Source organism: Protopterus annectens, chromosome 14.part0 (assembly GCF_019279795.1).
Source record: "Protopterus annectens isolate FY-2018-M chromosome 14.part0, PAN1.0, whole genome shotgun sequence".
Classification (NCBI taxonomy): domain Eukaryota; kingdom Metazoa; phylum Chordata; order Ceratodontiformes; family Protopteridae; genus Protopterus; species Protopterus annectens.
Window position 1 is genome coordinate 27,624,116 of NC_056748.1, and position 17,686 is coordinate 27,641,801.

At 45.9% G+C, this 17,686-nt stretch overlaps 1 protein-coding gene across 1 annotated transcript in view; it reads right to left on the bottom strand.

Annotated features, from left to right (window-relative positions):
• FRYL (FRY like transcription coactivator) overlaps positions 1 to 17,686 on the bottom strand; it is a 3,917,685-nt gene that overhangs the window by 2,565,508 nt on the left and 1,334,491 nt on the right. The gene's annotated exons all lie outside the window — the stretch shown is intronic.

Sequence of the window (17,686 nt, forward strand, 5' to 3'; positions counted from 1 at the left end):
ATTTTAAAGAATCTTCCATGCGGTTAGATTGTTTTCAGCTGACTGTGAAGAGCTTTGAAGTTGTGCTGAGTCAGTAGAAGAGGCATTAGAGGCAGGATCCATGGTGGGGAATGCGTTAGGCTCCTCAGGAGTGGGTACCAGTGTTGTCTTGGCCAGTCTGGAGCGATGAGAATCATCTTTGGTCCGTCTGCTCTGGTTTTTAATAGAACTTTGGGCAGCAGAGGAAGAGGTGGAAAGGCATACACTGTCATTGTTGTCCAAATGAAAGAGTGCGTCCACTTTCCAAGCCTGTGGATCAAAGGTCCTTGAGCAGAATTTTGCCAATTGGTGATTTCTGTGGGAGGCAAAGAGATCTATGTCTGGCCTTCCCCATGCTTGAATTATCTTTGAAAAAACTTGAGGATGCAACTTCCATTCGTGTGGATCTGTCATATTTCTGCTTAGGTTGTCTGCCAGCGTGTTTTCCTTGCCTGGCAGGAACTGTGCTTAAATCTCGATTTGCAATTCTAGAGCCATGTTCCAAAAAGACATGGCTAGCCTGCATAGGGGGTATGAGTGGGTTCCTCCCTGTTTATGTACCACATTACTGTGGTGTTGTCTGTCCTTATCAATAGCTGGCCTGGATGCAGCAGGTCTTTGAAAGCTATAATAGCATTTATAACTGCTAGCATTTCCTTTTGATTGATGTGTAGGTGCTTTTCCTTTTGGGACCATCTGCCCTGAATGCACCGATCTGTCATGTGCGCCCCCCAGGCGTAATCCGAGGCGTCTGTTGTGATGGTTTGACTTGCTTGAGGCTTACAGAATGGGAGACCTGTGTTTGTTTGACATGCTTGAGCCCACCACAGAAATTCCTTTTGAAGACATGGAATTAGTGGTATTATTGTTTCCAAGCTGTGGCTGTGCTGAGACCATAGGTTTTTCAGGTACCACTGAAGTTTCCTCATACGCAGCTTTGCACATGGGATTAGTAGGATGCAAGATGCCATGAATCCCAGAGCCTGCAGGATTTTCCTTGCAGTCAGCCTGGTGAAAGTTGCCAGTTTTCTGAAGTATTGAGTTAGTTGCCCTTGTTTCTCTGGCGTGAGGTAGGCCATCTGGGTGTTTGTATCCAAGTTGGCACCCAGGAAAATTGTTTGAGAGGGTATTAGCCTTGATTTCTTTTTGTTGACTGTGTATCCCAGGGAATTCAACAACCTTATTACAAAAGCCAGATGTTTCAGAAGTATGTGCTTGCTGTCCGCTTGGATCAGGCAGTCGTCCAAATATGGGTAAATTTGTATCCCTTGCAGTCTGCAGTAGGCAATTACTGATGCCAGGCATTTCGTGAACACTCTGGGCACAGAAGATAAGCCAAAGGGCAATGCAGAGAATTGATAAGGTGTTGAACCTGCAAGAAATCTGAGGTATCTTCTGCAATCTTGTCTGATTGGGACATGCAGATATGCCTCCTTGAGGTCCAATGTTACCAGCCAAGACTCCTTGCCCAGCATGGGACGAAGCTGCTGTAATGTGAACATCTTGAATTTTGGCACGAGTAAAAATGTGTTTAGGATGAATAGGTCCAAAATAGGTCTCCAATCTTTGCCCTTCCTTGGTACCAGGAATAGTCTGGAATAAAAACCTTGACCCTGTTCTTGTGCAGGTACCTCTTGAATAGCTTTCATGTCCACGAGATCTGAAATTTGTTTTTGTGCCTCTGCCCTTTGATTGTGTGGCAGGTTTGGCATGCCTCTCATTTTTGGTAGGGTGTGAAAGTGGAATCTGTAGCCTCTGTCTATAATGTCCAGGATCCATTTGTCTTTTGTGACAATATGCCAATTTTTTGAAAATAATGCCAGTTTTCCGCCTAAAGGTGTTGCCATTTGAGCCTTGCTTGGCATGCAAAGGGGAAAGTCATTGGTTCTGCTTTCTGAATGGCTGTGAACTATCTTCACTACCTCTTTGGGTAGATGCTTGCCATTGTCTGCCTCTAAACGATCCTTGAGATTGCCCTCTACCCCTCGGGCGCCTGTATTTACCTCTTTGGGGTCTGTCCGTGGCTGGAAAGGACCAATGTTTTGAAGGCCAATTTCTATTGAAACGTGGGGGTTGTACCTGTAGGAAATCTTTCACTGTTTGCATTGATTTTGCCTTTTCCTCCATTTTCTTTAATACCTCCTCAGCTTTAACACCAAACAATACATCTTTTTGCAGAGGTGCATCCAGTAATTTAGCTTTGACATGATCTGGTAAGGTTTGCTCTTTGAGCCAAGCATGTCTACGTATGACTGATCCTGTAACAGCAGCTCTACACGAGGCCTCTAAAGCATCAAAACCACATTGCAAGGTAGGTTTACCTACTTGTTCTGTACTATGTATCAAATCCTGCAACTCCTTCAAATCTGGTTGTTCAGGTTGTGACATTTTGCTTCCCAACTGTGATAACAGAAACTGTTGGTACTTTAACATATGGAACTGGCAGTTTAACGCCCTCATGGATAAGGTGGCCGAGATGTATACCTTTTCCCCCCACCTTTCTAAAGCTCTGGAATCCCTCTCTGAAGGTAAAGGATTTTTAGCAGTGGAGGCCTTAATTCCCTTGGGGCCCTGTGAGATAGTTTCTGGGTCAGCTGCATGGCTTTTGTATAGGAATTGGTGTGAGTCAGGAACCCGGTAATACCCGTCAGGCTTGACTGGGGCTGGAGGTAGAGAGTCTGGGTTAAGGCAGGACTCCTAATACACATCATCAAGGATATCTAAGACAGGGGGTATAGCCAGAGGCCTGTGCTGAGGGAGCAAGAGAAAATCCCTAAGCCTTTTCTTGGAGTCTGAGTACTCTTGACCTTCCCAGTGGAAGAGTTCCTCAAGGTATGCAAGGTTTCCCCAAAAGAGTAATCCTCTGGGGGGGAGACAGAGGGAATGGACTCCTCTGCATCAGAATCTTCAAAAGGGGAATAAGAATGTTCCTGGTCATCAGAATGTTCTGAAATAATGGAAGCCTGGTCCGAGGAGGGGGATTCTTCCTCCACTCTGGTCCTTTTTTCTGGGGGGGGGGGGTTGAGAACCCCTGATAAGAGAAATTAAGTCCTCAGTCATTTCGAGCATCTGCTTTTTAGGCATGGGGCTTTGAGAAGGGCCCTGTGGGGTTTGTTTTTTAGAACGCATGGCTGTCAGACTTAGTGAAAGCCTTGATGGAAAAAGAAGAAGAAGGCCTGAAGACACCTTGAGAGGAGGCAGACCTGTCTAAACTCTGAGTTTCACCGCCAAGAGTGGCTTCGGTATCTGTAGTTGGGGTGTGGGCCGAAGAGCCTGTGACCTCGGGTACAGAAGACACCGCCAATAAAGTGTCGTCGGTAGTCAGGGGCTGCGTAGGCGCCTCACTGAGAACCGGACCACCTGTAGTCTGCTTTGGCGTGGTGTCGGTAGAGGCCGCGGACCTCGTGTGTCGGTCCTTATCTTTGCGTCTTTTAGTCAAAACTGGAGTCGGAGTATCCAACGACATTATGTAGTTAAATTTTTTGCCAAAAAAGTGCTGGGTGAACTCCGCCCGACGCCTAATGGTGTGTTTGTTGAATGTAGCACAAAAACGACAGGCCGAGACATCGTCGTCTGGGCCTAAGCAAGGAATGCAGAGGGAATGAAAATCCTTATGCGGTATTTGCTTCCCACATGAAATACAATTATTAACTTTGTCTGACATCGGTCTGAGGCAAGAAAAGTTTCCCCAATGGGGTACTTAGCTTTCAAGAATACTTTGGTTGCAGATATTTGTAATCTCAGGAGCTGGCCGACCGGCACTTGTGAACTGCTTCTGCTTCGGGCACCACGCGGCAAGAAAGACTGAAGAAAATGGCGTCGGCTGGTTCTTTTATACCCCTGTCGCACTGATGTCAGGGAAGAAGCGACGACAACCGACGCCGGACCTAGACTTTGGAATTCGGCCGACCGAGGACCCGCCTGACGGCAGGAAAACCCATCTGTTATGACTGCAGCTGTATGCACGATGAACATCAAGTGTTTACTATCAAGAGAGCCATCCATCAACTTAGCCTTAATAACATCAGGCAGAGACTGAAGCCGAAGCCAATACCACCTCATCACTGACCCAAAAGCAGCCCTAGAGGAAGCATCTGCTGCATCATAATTACACGTGATAGAACAACAAGTCACATGGGAGGAAGTCCCTAACAGGGAAAGAGCAGATGTTTTACTCCCAGAGTCTGAAAGATCAAAAATAATCCGATAAGCCTGGGATAGGAGAGTCAACAAGTACCTGGACGTATGGGTCTGACAATTAACAGCCCTAAAAGCCAAAGTAGCAGAGGTGTAAACCTTCTTGCCAAGCCTTTCCATGGCCCAATCTTTATTAGAGGGCAGTAACTTGGAAGAAGGAAGCAATTGAGAGGGCTTGTCAGAAGCTACACACACCACCAAGGGGTCAGCAGAAGGACACTTGTACAAAGATTTGCAGTCCTCAGGCACCCTATAGAATCTGTCAGATTTCTTAGGAGCAGGGGGCTAAGAGTCTGGAGTTTTAGAAGCAATAGGAAATGCATTCAACAAGGCACCCAAAACAGGAGGAAAAGCAGAAGGTTTAGGAGAAGTGATCTGTAGCAACTCATATTCTGCTTTATGTACCTCAGAGATCTCAGCACAATCCCATTTAAAGAACTCCATCACCCTGGAAATTGTGTCCCCAAAAGAAATCTTTTCAAATGGTGCATCAGGACTGCTAGAAGAGTAAGCAAAGGATTCCTCATCTGAATCCAGCTCCTCCCCAAAGGAATCCTGATCCTTGGGTCTTTTTAGGGGAGTAGAGGACCAAGGGGGGTGGGGATGGAACAAATTCCCTGAGGTTTAAATGCCATCAAAGCGCTAAACAAACCTTGAGTGAAGGCCTGCCATTCACTCTGTGGATCCTTAGGAGCAGGAGAAATAGGTTTAGTCTTTTGTTTTTTCTTCAGTGGAACATCTGCATTATAAAATTTGGAAGGCTCTGACCCATAACAGCATTCAATGATGGTAGCAGGGACGACTTCTCTGACTAATACCTGAAGAACACACCTAGACCCCTTGAAAATAATCAGCCGTGGTTCCCCCTGAGAATCTGAAATGGACGCCTGCAAAGCCTCCTCTTAAGTGCTTAAATTTGGATCGCAGCTGGCCTCCAACCCAGGTGTGGCAGAAAAATTGAACAACAAACCCAAGTGAACCTCTGCACATTCACTCACCTTGGGAGAGATGTCCGGAGAAGTCTGAACAGCAGAAGATTCCAGCCTAGGCTTTTTGGCTTTCTTCACCGACAGCTGTCCCTCGGAAAGGGAAGTACCCTCAATCATGTCTTTCGTAAGAAGCTTAAGACACTGATTTTTAAGATAATGCACCAAAGAAGGTAGTCTACTACGAAGGGTTTTACGTACAAAAGCCTGACAAATGGAACAGGATGTATGGTTATAAGAGGCACCTAAGCAAAAAAGACACTGGTCATGGAGGTCTTTATGGGAATCCGTCTCCCACACTGGTACCCTTCTTGGATGACATGAAACCCTATAAGCAGCAATAAAAAAATAATAAGTAAAGAAGAACCCCAACGGGGCACTTATCTGTAAGCAGCTTGGAGAACCAGCAAAGGAACAGAAGTTCAGACCACAACAGCAGACTGGTAGTAAAGTACAGTTTTGTACCTACCATAAATGTAGATGTCCGATAGGTATGCATCTGCAGTCATCACATATGGGTTGTCCTGCCTCAGGCAGCTCTTCGGTCGGCCGGATTCCAAAGTCTGGGTCCGGCGTCGGTTGACGTCGCCCTTTCCCCGACGTCACAGCGCCTGGGGTATAAAAGCGTCAGCCGACGCCATCTTCCTCAGTTTTTCTTGCCCCAGATGCCAGGTGCCCTCTAGGAAGGCTAAATTTGGAAAAAAGCAATAAAAATTCCAAACATTTGCAAAAATGTAAATGTAAAAACAAATACACCATAATAGATCCCCCCAGCTAGCTAATAGAGAGGTAAGTACCCTAGGAATACCACAGAGGGGAAGGAGGGAGGCAGATGCATACCTATCGGACATCTACATTTATAGTAGGTACAAAACTGTACTATGTCCTTCAAGGATGCATCTGCAGTCATCACATATGGGTAGAATACCATAGCCAATCTGGGGGTGCAGGTACTAGGAAAAGGATGGTGTAGCTAAGATACCCTGCAGGACAGCCGTAGCAAATCCTGCTCTGGATCTGGAATATAAAGGTAAATTGTAATGCTTGGCAAATGTATGCACGGAGGTCCATGTGGCAGCTTCTAAAATGTCTTTTGTAGCCACCCCTCTTAAGAAGGCTGTGGAGGTGGCTGTGGCTCTCGTAGAATGAGGTCTAATGTTAGCTGGTACAGTCTTTTCATGAAATGAGTAACAAAAGCGGATGCAATTTCCTATCAATTTTGAAATTGTCTGTTTGGAAATTGCTTTTCCTCGAGTACCAGCAGCATATGCTACCAGCAGCTGGTCAGTTTTTCTGAAACCTTTAGTTCTGTCCAAGTAGTAGCGCAACTGTCTGTGAATGTCCAGGGTGTGCAGCAGTTTCTCCCCTTTGTTTTGTGGATTTGGGAAGAAGGTAGGCAAGTGAATGGCTTGATTCAATGAAACCCTGGAAACCACCTTTGGCATAAAAGTAGGATTAGTTCTTAATGAAACTCTGTCCTGGTGAAAAATAATAAATGGCTGAACTGCCATCAGGGCCTGTAATTCCAAAACCCTTCTTGCTGAGATTATTGCCAGAAGGAAAGCAGTCTTCCATGAGAGGTACTGTAGATCTGCAGATGCTGCTGGTTCAAATGGAGGCAGTGTTAGCTTTTCCAACACGTAGTTAAGGTCCCAAGCAGGTAGAGGTGATTTCCTGGGAGGTTTGATGTTTTTAATTCCTCTTAGAAACTGTCTTAGGAGAGGATGAGAAAAGACAGGTGGGTCAGTATTGTACTCTGCTGAAATAGCTGAAGCATGAATCTTAATAGAAGAGTAAGACAGCCCATTGTGGAACATTTCTGCCAAATATTCCAGGATATGTGCCATGTTCATCATTGTCGCATCTAGGCCCTTTGTGGTGTTCCAGATGAGAAATCTTTTCCATTTTGCTGAATATGCCTTCCTTGTGAAAGGGCGGCGAGCTTCCATAATAATATTCTTCACTCTCTGGGATACTTATCCTGAGGAGGAGTCAAGGTATTCTCCACGCTGTTAGCTGCAATGTCTTCAGGTTGGAATGTAGAGTTTTGTATCTGTGCTGTGTCAGTAGAAGTGGCCATAGTGGTAGGGGCCATGGTTTTGTACGTGACATGCTCCTTAGCAGTGGGTACCAGTGCTGTCTTGGCCAGTCCGGAGCTATCAGAATCACTTTTGGCTGTTCTGCCCTGATCTTCAGTAGCACCTTGGTCATTAATGGAATAGGAGGAAATGCATACACTGTCAGATTTCTCCAGCTGAAAGAAAGGGCGTCCACTTTCCACGCTTGTGGGTGGTATGTCCTTGAGCAGAATTTCTTCAATTGATTGAGGGGGGATGCAAATAGATCTATGTCCGGGCTCCCCCAAGATTGTGTTATCTTCTGAAAAATGTCTGGGTGCAGCATCCATTCGTGTGCATCCATGATATTTCTGCTTAAGCTGTCCGCCAGTGTATTGTCCTTCCCTGGCACAAACTGAGCTTGTAGCTGTATATTGAGTTTCAAGGAAAGATCCCATAGATTCATTGCCAGTCTGCAGAGAGGGTACGAATGGGTACCTCCTTGCTTGTTTATGTATCACATAACTGTGGTGTTGTCCGTCCTTATTAGTAGATGGCCTTGATGCAGAGAGAGTTTGAAGGCCTCGATTGCATGCATCACTGCTAGCATTTCTTTTTGATTTATGTGCATGCGTAGCTCCCTTCGTGACCACTGTCCTTGGATACCTCTGCCCTCCATGTGTGCTCCCCAACCTAGGTCTGAAGCATCTGTTGTAATCGTTTGGGAGGTTTTTGGCTTTGTGAAGGGCAACCCTCTGTTGGACTGGCTGGCCTGAGCCCACCACAGAAATTCCTTGTGAAGGCATGGAATGAGTGGGATTAAAGTTTCCAAACTGTGACTGTGCTGAGTCCATAAACTCCTTAGGTACCACTGTAGCTTTCTTATATGTAGCCTTGCTTGTGGAATCAAAAGAATACAGGATGCCATGTAACCCAGGGCCTGCAGGATTTTCCTTACAGTCAGCTGGGTTTGTCTTGTCAGATTCTTGAAGTAATCCGGTAGTTGACTTTGTTTTTCTTCTGTGAGATAGGCCATTTGGGTGGTTGTGTCTAGATCCGCACCCAGAAAGGTTATTCTTTGGGATGGAACAAGTCTTGATTTGTGCATGTTGACTGTATATCCCAAGGCCTGCAGAAGATTGATGGCATAATTTAAGTCCGTTATCAGAGTTTGCTGGTTGTCCGCTTGTATAAGGCAGTCGTCCAGATATGGGTAGATTTGAATCCCCTGGAGTCTGCAGTGTGCTATTACTGATGCCAGGCATTTCGTGAATACTCTGGGCGCAGTAGATAAGCCAAAGGGCAATGCTGAGAATTGATAATGCTCTGACCCTGCAAGAAATCTGAGGTATCTTCTGCAACTTTGTCTGATAGGGACATGCAGGTATGCCTCCTTGAGGTATAGAGTAACGAGCCAAGACCCTTTGCCCAGCATGGGAAGGAGTTGCTGTAGAGTCAGCATTTTGAATTTTGGCACAATGAGATAAGTATTCAGTACGGACAAGTCGAGAATTGGTCTCCATTGATGCTCTTTTCTTGGAACAAGGAATAGCCTGGAGTAAAATCCTTGGCCTTGTTCTGAAATAGGAACTTTTTCTATGGCTTTCATTTGTAGTAAGTTTGAGATTTATTTCAAAGCCTCTGCCCTTAGATTTGGTGGCAGACCTGGCATGCCTTTTCTTTTTGGCAATGTGTAGAAATGGAACCTGTATCCCTTTGTCTATTATTTGGAGTGTCCATTTGTCTCTTGTAATGTTGTGCCAATTTCTTGAGAATAAAGAAAGCTTTCCGCCCAAAGGTGCTTCTAACTTGAGCCCTGGTTGGCGGAGTCCAAGCAAAGTCATTGAGTTTGTCCTTGTGCAGCAGTTGCAGGTCCTGAACTGCCCGTCTGGATTGGAGGTTGCCATTGACGGCCTCTGTAGGAGCCCCTAGCTTGCCCTCTACCTCTGGCACGCCTGTTCCTGCCCCTTTGAAATCTTTCTGTGTCCGGAAAGGACCAATTCTTGGAAGGCCAGTTCCTGCTGAATCTAGGTGGTTGGACTTGAAGAAAATCCTTAACTGTTTGTACAGATTTTGCCTTCTCCTCAAATTTCTTTAGGACGTCTTGAGCAGTGGAACCAAATAACTTTTGCTTTTCCAGTGGAGCATCCAAAAGCTTAGCTTTAACATGTTCTGGCAGAGATTGCTCCTTTAGCCAAGCATGCCTGCGTATAACAACACCTGTCATTGCTGACCTACATGAAGCTTCCAATGCATCATAACCACACTGCAAGAAGTGGTTGCTAACCTGCTGGGAGTTATGTACCAGATCCTGAAGGGATTTACGGTCAAGGGGTTCAGAAGAAGACAATTTCTTATGCATTTCTTCTAACAAATACTCTTGATACTGTATCATGTGAAATTGACAGTTTAATGCCCTCATAGCAAGAGTGGCAGAAGTATACACTTTTTTACCCCATCTCTCTAATGCCCTGGACTCCTTAGCAGAGGGGAGTGGGTTCTTAGTAGTAACAGCTGCAACCCCTTTAGGGCCCTGCGAAATAGTTTCAGGGTCAGCAGAGTGGGCCTTACAAAAGAAAATTATGTGTGTCCGGGACCCTGTAATACCTATCGGGCTTAACAGGGGCCGGAGGCAGAGTGTCAGGAGTCATACTAGAGTCAGAGTATACATCATCAATCACATTTAAAACAGGAGGAATAGCCAAAGGTCTATGCTGAGGTAAATGAAGTAAAGTTCTTAATCTTTTCCTGGAATCAGAATATTCCTGGCCTTGCCATTTGAAATGCTCTCTCATAGTGTGAAGGGTCTCCCCAAAGGAAAGCTCTTCAGGAGGGGAGGCCGAAGGAATAGATTCCTCTGCATCCGAATCCTCGTAGGCCGAATAAGCCTCCTCCTGGTAATCTGAATGATCCGAGCCAACAGAGGCCTCCTCTGAGGAAAGGGGATCAGGAGGATCCATCCTGGGCCTTTTGTCTAGAGGGGGTTGGGAGCCCCTGTCCGGATGAGGCTGAGAGCCCCTAATTAAAGAGATAAGGTCCTCTGCTAAAGTTAGAATCTGTGAACTAGAAGAAGGTCCCTGAGGAATAACTCTGGGAGACATGGCTTCAGTGTGTTTTGCAGCTTTAGCCCTGGTGAAGGCCTTAATAGACATGGATGCAGGAGGCCTGGCTGCACCACGTGCTGGTGTAGCTTTGTCTAAAGGTATGGTGTCGGAAGATTCCAATACACCAATTTCGGAAGGCAATTCTGTAACCGACTCGGTAGGAGCCTCAGGGGCCGAGGCTGTCAGTTGAATTATTTCAGGGTTCGGAAGTTCCAAGGACTCGGTATCAGCCGAGACCGAGACACTCACGGTAGGCCTAGCCATGGTTTCAGCCGAAACCGCGGCCCGCGTGTGTCGGTCCTTGCCTTTCCGATTCTTAAATGTGATGTTGGGGTTTCCGACGGCATTTTGTAAGCAAAACTATCCCCAAAAAACTCTTCTGCGAACTCCGACCGACGTCTAAGAGTACGTCGGTTGAAGGAAGCGCAGGCTGAACAGGCCGAGACGTCGTGGTCTGGGCCTAAGCAGGGTAGACAGTAAGAGTGGAAATCCTTATGAGGTATTTGTTTCCCACAAGTTAAACAATTATTAACTTTTTCTGACATCGGCTGAGGCAAGAAAGAGTCCCCAACAGGGTACTTAGCTTTTGAAGTCTTCGGATAGCGAATTTACAGGAGCTGGCCGACCGGCACTTGCGAACTGCTTCTGCTTCGGGCACCACGCGGCAAGAAAGACCGAGGAAGATGGCGTCGGCTGACGCTTTTATACCCCAGGCGCTGTGACGTCGGGGAAAGGGCGACATCAGCCGACGCCAGACCCAGACTTTGGAATCCGGCCGACCGAAGGGCTGCCTGAGGCAGGACAACCCATATGTGATGACTGCAGATGCATCCTTGAAGGACATCATCACCTTTACACCCTATGCTACACAAGCAGCATACGTGTGACATATAGCATACCTTAAAGCAACCTAAAGACCCTTGGGCAGGGGATCCTAAAGTAATGAAATGAATACTGCAGCAGTGAAATGGAAGGACATCATGGTTTTTCAGTATAACAGCAGAAATTCTAAGCCAGACAACGACATTTTATTTCTAATAAAGGGATATTGGGAAATGTATTAAACCCTGACTAGATTTTGCAATGCAAATAGTGTGTTTTGGAAAGGGATAGAATAGGTGGCATGGTGGAGGAAACATACAGAAGGGCCAAAGCACAATATATTTATGCAAGTCATGCTTTTACATACAAGCTGAACTTAATTAAAAAAAAATGGGGGGTGTAAAATGACCAACAACAATTCATGACAAATAATGAAATTGAACAACCAGTTTCTAAAGCAGCAAGAATTGAATATGGTATGATGTAACATCAGCATTATACTATGGCATGAATAAAGAAATGCTGTGTAACAGAACAAACACCACTTTGTAGCAGAAGGATGAACAGCTACCGAGGAAAGTAAAAAAGTACAGTTTTGTACCTACCATAAATGTAGATGTCCGATAGATATGCATCTGCAGTCATAACATATGGGTTGTCCTGCCTCAGGCAGCCCTTCGGTCAGCCGTATTCCAAAGTCTGGCCCTGGCTGATGTCGCACTTTCCCCGACGTCAGAGCGTCTGGGGTATAAAAGCATCAGCCGATGCCATTTTCCTCAGTTTTTCTTGCCCCAGATGACAGGTGCCCTCTAGGAAGGCTAAATTTGGATAAATGCTGAAAAGTTCCAAACATTTGCAAATTATATACATGTATAAACAAACAAATACACCATAATAGATTCCCCCAGCTAGCTAAAAGAGGGGTAAGAACCCTAGGAATACCACAGAGGGGAAGGAGGGATGGTAATCCTGACTGCAGATGCATACCTATCGGCCATCTACATTTATGGTAGGTACAAAACTGTACTATGTCCTTCAAGGATGCATCTGCAGTCATAACATATAGGTAGAATACCATTGCCAATCTGGGGGAGGAGGTACTAAGAAAAGGATGGTGTAGTTAAGATCCCCTGCAGGACTGCAGTAGCAAACCCTGCTCTGGATCTAGAGTATAAAGGTAGATTGTAATGTTTGGCAAATGTATGCACGGAGCTCCAAGTAGCAGCTTCTAAAATGTCCTTGGTAGCCACCCCTCGTAGGAAGGCTGTAGTGGTGGCCGTGGCCCTTGTGGAGTGAGGCCTGATGTTTTCAGGAACTGTCTTTCCATGAAAGGAGTAGCAAAATCGAATGCAATTTCCTATCCATTTTAAAATTGTCTGTTTGGAAATTGCTCTTCCTTGCACACCAGTTGCATATGCTACAAAAAGTTGGTCAGTTTTTCTGCTAGTTTTTGTTCTGTCCAAGTAGTAGCGTAGTTGTCTGTGTATATCCAGGGTGTGCAAAAGTTTTTCCCCTCTATTCTGTGGATTAGGGAAGAACGTAGGCAAGTGAATAGCTTGGTTCAAGGATACCCTAGATACCACCTTTGGCATAAAAGTAGGATTGGTTCTTAGTGAAACCCTGTCCTGGTGGAAAATAAGAAAAGGCTGCACTGCCATTAATACTTGTAACTCAGATACTCTTCTTGCTGAAGTGATTGCCAGAAGGAATGCAGTTTTCCAAGATAGAAACTGTAGATCCGCTGATGCTGCTGGTTCAAAAGGAGGAAGTGTCAGTTTCTCCAGCACAAAGTTGAGATCCCAGGCAGGTAGAGGGGGTCTTCTTGGAGGTTTAATATTTTTGATCCCTCTCAGGAATTGTCTGAGGAGAGGGTGCGAGAAGATAGGTGGATCCACATTGTATTCTGCTGAAATTGCTGAAGCACGAATCTTAATGGAAGAATAGGACAGGCCATTGTGGAACAATTCTGCTAAGTATTCTAGGATATTTGTTAGGTTTGCCACTGTGACATCTGAGCCTTTTGATGGGCTCCAAATGAGAAATCTCTTCCATTTAACTGAGTATGTCTTCCATGTGGAAGGCCTGTGAGCCTCCAGGATAATGTCCTTCACCCTCTGAGATAAAACAGTTTGATTGGGATTTAAGGAATTTTCCAGGCAGTTAAGCTGCAATGTTTTCAAGTTGGGATGCAGGGTCTTGAAATTGTTCTGCGTCAGAAGAAGAGGCCATAGGGGGAGAGGCCATGATTTTGCCTGAGACATGCTTCTCAATAATGGATACCAGTGTTGTCTTGGCCAGTCCGGAGCCATTAGTATCACTTTTGGCTGTTCCTCCCTGATCTTCAGTAGAACCTTGTACATCAATGGGAGAGGTGGGAAGGCATATACTGTTAGGGCTTTCCAGCTGAAAGAGAGAGAGTCCACCCTCCAAGCTTGTGGGTGGTATGTCCTTGAGCAGAATGTCTTCAGTTGATGGTTGAGTGGGGAGGCGAACAGATCTATCTCCGGCATTCCCCATGTCTTTGCTATGAGTTGGAAGATGTCTGGGTGCAGCATCCATTCGTGTGCATCCATGGTAGTTCTGCTTAAGCTGTCCGCCAGTGCATTTTCTTTCCCTGGCACGAATTGGGACTGTAGTTGGATACTGAGATTCAGGCATAGTTCCCACAGATTCATAGCCATCCGGCATAGAGGGTAAGAATGTGTGCCTCCCTGCTTGTTTATGTACCACATAACCATGGTGTTGTCTGTCCTTATTAACAGGTGTCCTTGTTGGAGGAAGGGTTTGAATGCCTCGATTGCATGCCTCACTGCCAGCATTTCCTTTTGGTTTATGTGCATGCTTAGCTGTCCTTGAGGCCATAGGCCTTGGATACATTTGCCCTCCATGTGTGCTCCCCATCCTCGGTCTGAGGCGTCCGTGGTGATGGTCTGCCTTGTTTTTGGTTTGTTGAAAGGCAACCCTCTGTTGGACTGGCAGGCCTGAGCCCACCACAGGAATTCCTTTTGAAGGCATGGAATGATTGGTATCATGGTTTCTAAACTGTGACTGTGTTGAGACCATACACTCCTTAGGTACCATTGTAATTTCCTCATATGCAGCCTGGCATGCGGTATTAGAATTATGCAGGATGCCATGTAACCCAGGGCCTGCAGGATTTTCCTTGCAGTAAGCTGAGTTTGTCTTGTCAGAATCATTAAGTAATCTGGAAGTTGTTTTTGTTTTTCTTCTGTGAGAAAGGCCATTTGGGTGGTTGTGTCCAGATCTGCACCCAAAAAGGTTATCCTTTGGGATGGTACTAGTCTTGACTTTAGGATGTTGACTGTGTATCCCAAGGTCTGTAGCAGGTGTATGGCATAGGCCAAGTCCTTTATCAAATTTTTCTTGTTGTCCGCTTGTATTAGGCAGTCGTCCAGGTATGGGTAAATTTGAATTCTCTGTATTCTGCAATGTGCAATTACTGATGTCAGGCATTTCGTGAATACTCTGGGCGCAGTAGATAAGCCAAAGGGCAATGCTGAGAATTGATAATGCTCTGATCCTGCAAGAAATCTGAGGTGTCTTCTGCAACTTGGTCGAATAGGGACGTGCAGGTATGCCTCCTTGAGATCTAGAGTCACCAGCCAAGACTCCTTGCCCAACATGGGAAGAAGTTGCTGTAGGGTCAGCATTTTGAATTTTGGCACAATGAGATAAGTGTTCAGTGCGGACAGGTCGAGAATAGGCCTCCATTGATTTTCTTTTCTTGGTACAAGGAATAGTCTGGAGTAAAATCCTTGGCCTTGTTCTGAACATGGTACCTTTTCTATAGCTTTCATCTGAAGTAAATTGCTGATTTGTCTTAAAGCCTCTGCCCTCTGATTTGGTGGAAGGTTTGGCATTCCGCTTCTTTTTGGCAAAGTGTGGAAGTGGAACCTGTATCCTTTGTCTATTATTTGCAGTGTCCATGTATCCTTTGTAATATAATGCCAGTTTTTTGAGAATAAAGCCAGCTTTCCGCCCAAGGGTGCTTCCAGTTGATCCCTGGTAGGCGGAATCAGAGTTAAGTCATTGAGCCTGTCCTGGTGTAGTGGTGGTTGTTGTTGCTGTTGCACTACTCCTCTGGTTGGTAGGCTGCCACTGACGGCCTCTGTAGGAGCCCTTCGATTGACCTCTGCCTCTAGGGTGCCTGTTCCTGCCTCTCTGGGCTCTGTCAGAGTCTGGAAAGGACCAATTCTTAGTAGGCCAGTTTCTGCTGAATCTCGGTGGTTGAACTTGCAGGAAATCTTTAACTGTTTGCACAGATTTTGCCTTTTCTTCAACCTTTTTTAAGATCTCCTGAGCAGAGGAGCCAAATAAATTTTGTTTCTCCATTGGAGCATCCAGGAGTTTAGCTTTGACATGGTCTGGCAAAGATTGCTCCTTCAGCCAGGCATGCCTACGAATAACTGCCCCAGTCATAGCTGATCTAAATGAAGCCTCCAGTGCATCATAGCCACATTTTAAGAAATGATTACTAACCTGTTGTGAGTTGTGTACCAAATCCTGAAGGGATTTACGGTCTAGGGGTTCAGGAGAAGAAAGTTTTTTATTCAGTTCATCTAACAAATACTGTTGGTACTTTATCATATGAAATTGACAGTTTAATGCCCTGACAGAAATAGTTGCAGAAGTATACACCTTCTTTCCCCATCTCTCTAAAGCTCTAGACTCTCTTTCAGAGGGTAGAGGATTTTTGGCAGTAGCGGCCACAACCCCTTTAGGGCCCTGAGAAATAGTTTCTGGGTCTGCAGAATGGGCTTTATACAGATGGAAATGAGAATCCGGGACCCTGTAGTATCTGTCAGGTTTGGCAGGGGCCGGAGGAAGAGTATCAGGGGCTGTACTGACATCATTGTACACATCATCAATTACATTCAGAACAGGAGGTATAGCTAAGGGCCTATGCTGAGGCAAATGCAAAAGGTCCTTAATCTTTTCTAGAATCAGAGAAATCCTGACCTTGCCATTGAAAATGCTCTCTCATGGAGTGTAGAGTCTCACCAAAGGAAAACTCTTCAGGAGGGGAGGCCGAAGGGATAGATTCCTCAGCAGCTGAATCCTCATAAGGCGAGTAAGCCCCTTCCTGGTGGTCTGACAACTCAGATCCATCCGTGGAATCATCTGAGGAGTGTGGGTCAGAGGGGTCAGTCCTGGGCCTTTTGTCTGGAGGAGGTTGAGAGGCCCTGTCTGGGTGAGGTTGTGAACCCCTAATTAAGGAAATAAGGTCCTCAGCAAGGCTGAGGATCTGTGAACTAGAGGAAGGCCTCTGGGAGGTAGATTTGGCAGGCAAAGCTTTAGAAAGTTTGGCAGCTTTAGCCCTTGAAAAGGCCTTAATGGACATGGAAGCAGGGGGCCTAGCTGCCCCACGTGCAGGAGTAGAAATGTCCAAAGGTATTGTGTCGGACATTTCCTGAACACTGGTTTCGGTAGGAAGTTCTGAAGCCGACTCAGCTGGGGCCTCCCGGGCCTTGGTGGTCAGAAGTATGGTTTCGGAAGAAGGAATCTCCGAGGACTCTGTTTCGGCCGAAACAGAGGCACTCGCGGTAGGCCTAGCCGTGGTTTCAGCCGAAACCGCGGGCCGCGAGTGTCGGTCCTTTTCCTTGCGTTTTTTGACCATATGCGAAGTCGGAGTCTCAGACGGCATTTTATAAGCAAAAGCGTCTCCAAAAAATTCCTCTGCAAACTCCGACCGACGTCTAAGAGTTCGTCGGTTGAAGGAAGCACAGGCTAAACAGGCCGATACGTCGTGGTCTGGGCCTAAGCAAGGAAGGCAGTAGGAATGGAAATCCTTATGAGGCATTTGTTTCCCACAAGTTAAACAATTATTTACTTTGTCTGACATCGGCTGAGGCAAGAGAGTCCCCAACGGGGTACTTAGCTTTTTTCGAAGTCTTCGGTAGCTGAATTCACTGGATCTGACTGACCGGCACTTGCGAACAGCTTCTGCTTCGGGCACCGCGCGGCAAGAAAGACTGAGGAAAATGGCGTCGGCTGATGCTTTTATACCCCCAGACGCTCTGACGTCGGGGAAAGTGCGACATCAGCCGAGGCCAGACCCAGACTTTGGAATCCGGCCGACCGAAGGGCTGCCTGAGGCAGGACAACCCATATGTTATGACTGCAGATGCATCCTTGAAGGACATCAGTTGGATGACTGACACTGCTAAAATACCTATCAATTTCACAGTCAGTAAAGTTCTCCTAGAAAAACAATCATGGATGACTGTCAAGTGTCAAACAATATAACAATGTACTGTGTTACATTACCACAACAGAAAGAGTGGTCTCAAACTACTACAATGTCTTATAGGATCCTGTTACCACTTGTGCAAAATGTATGCTTTAGTAATGTATGGGGTTATCTATAAAAACTTGGTCCACAGAATAAGAGAATAATAATAATAATGAGCAACATGCATGCAATGTGTATGAATCTCTGTATCTCAGAATCCTAAGCTCTAAGAGGAAGCAATGAGCAAGA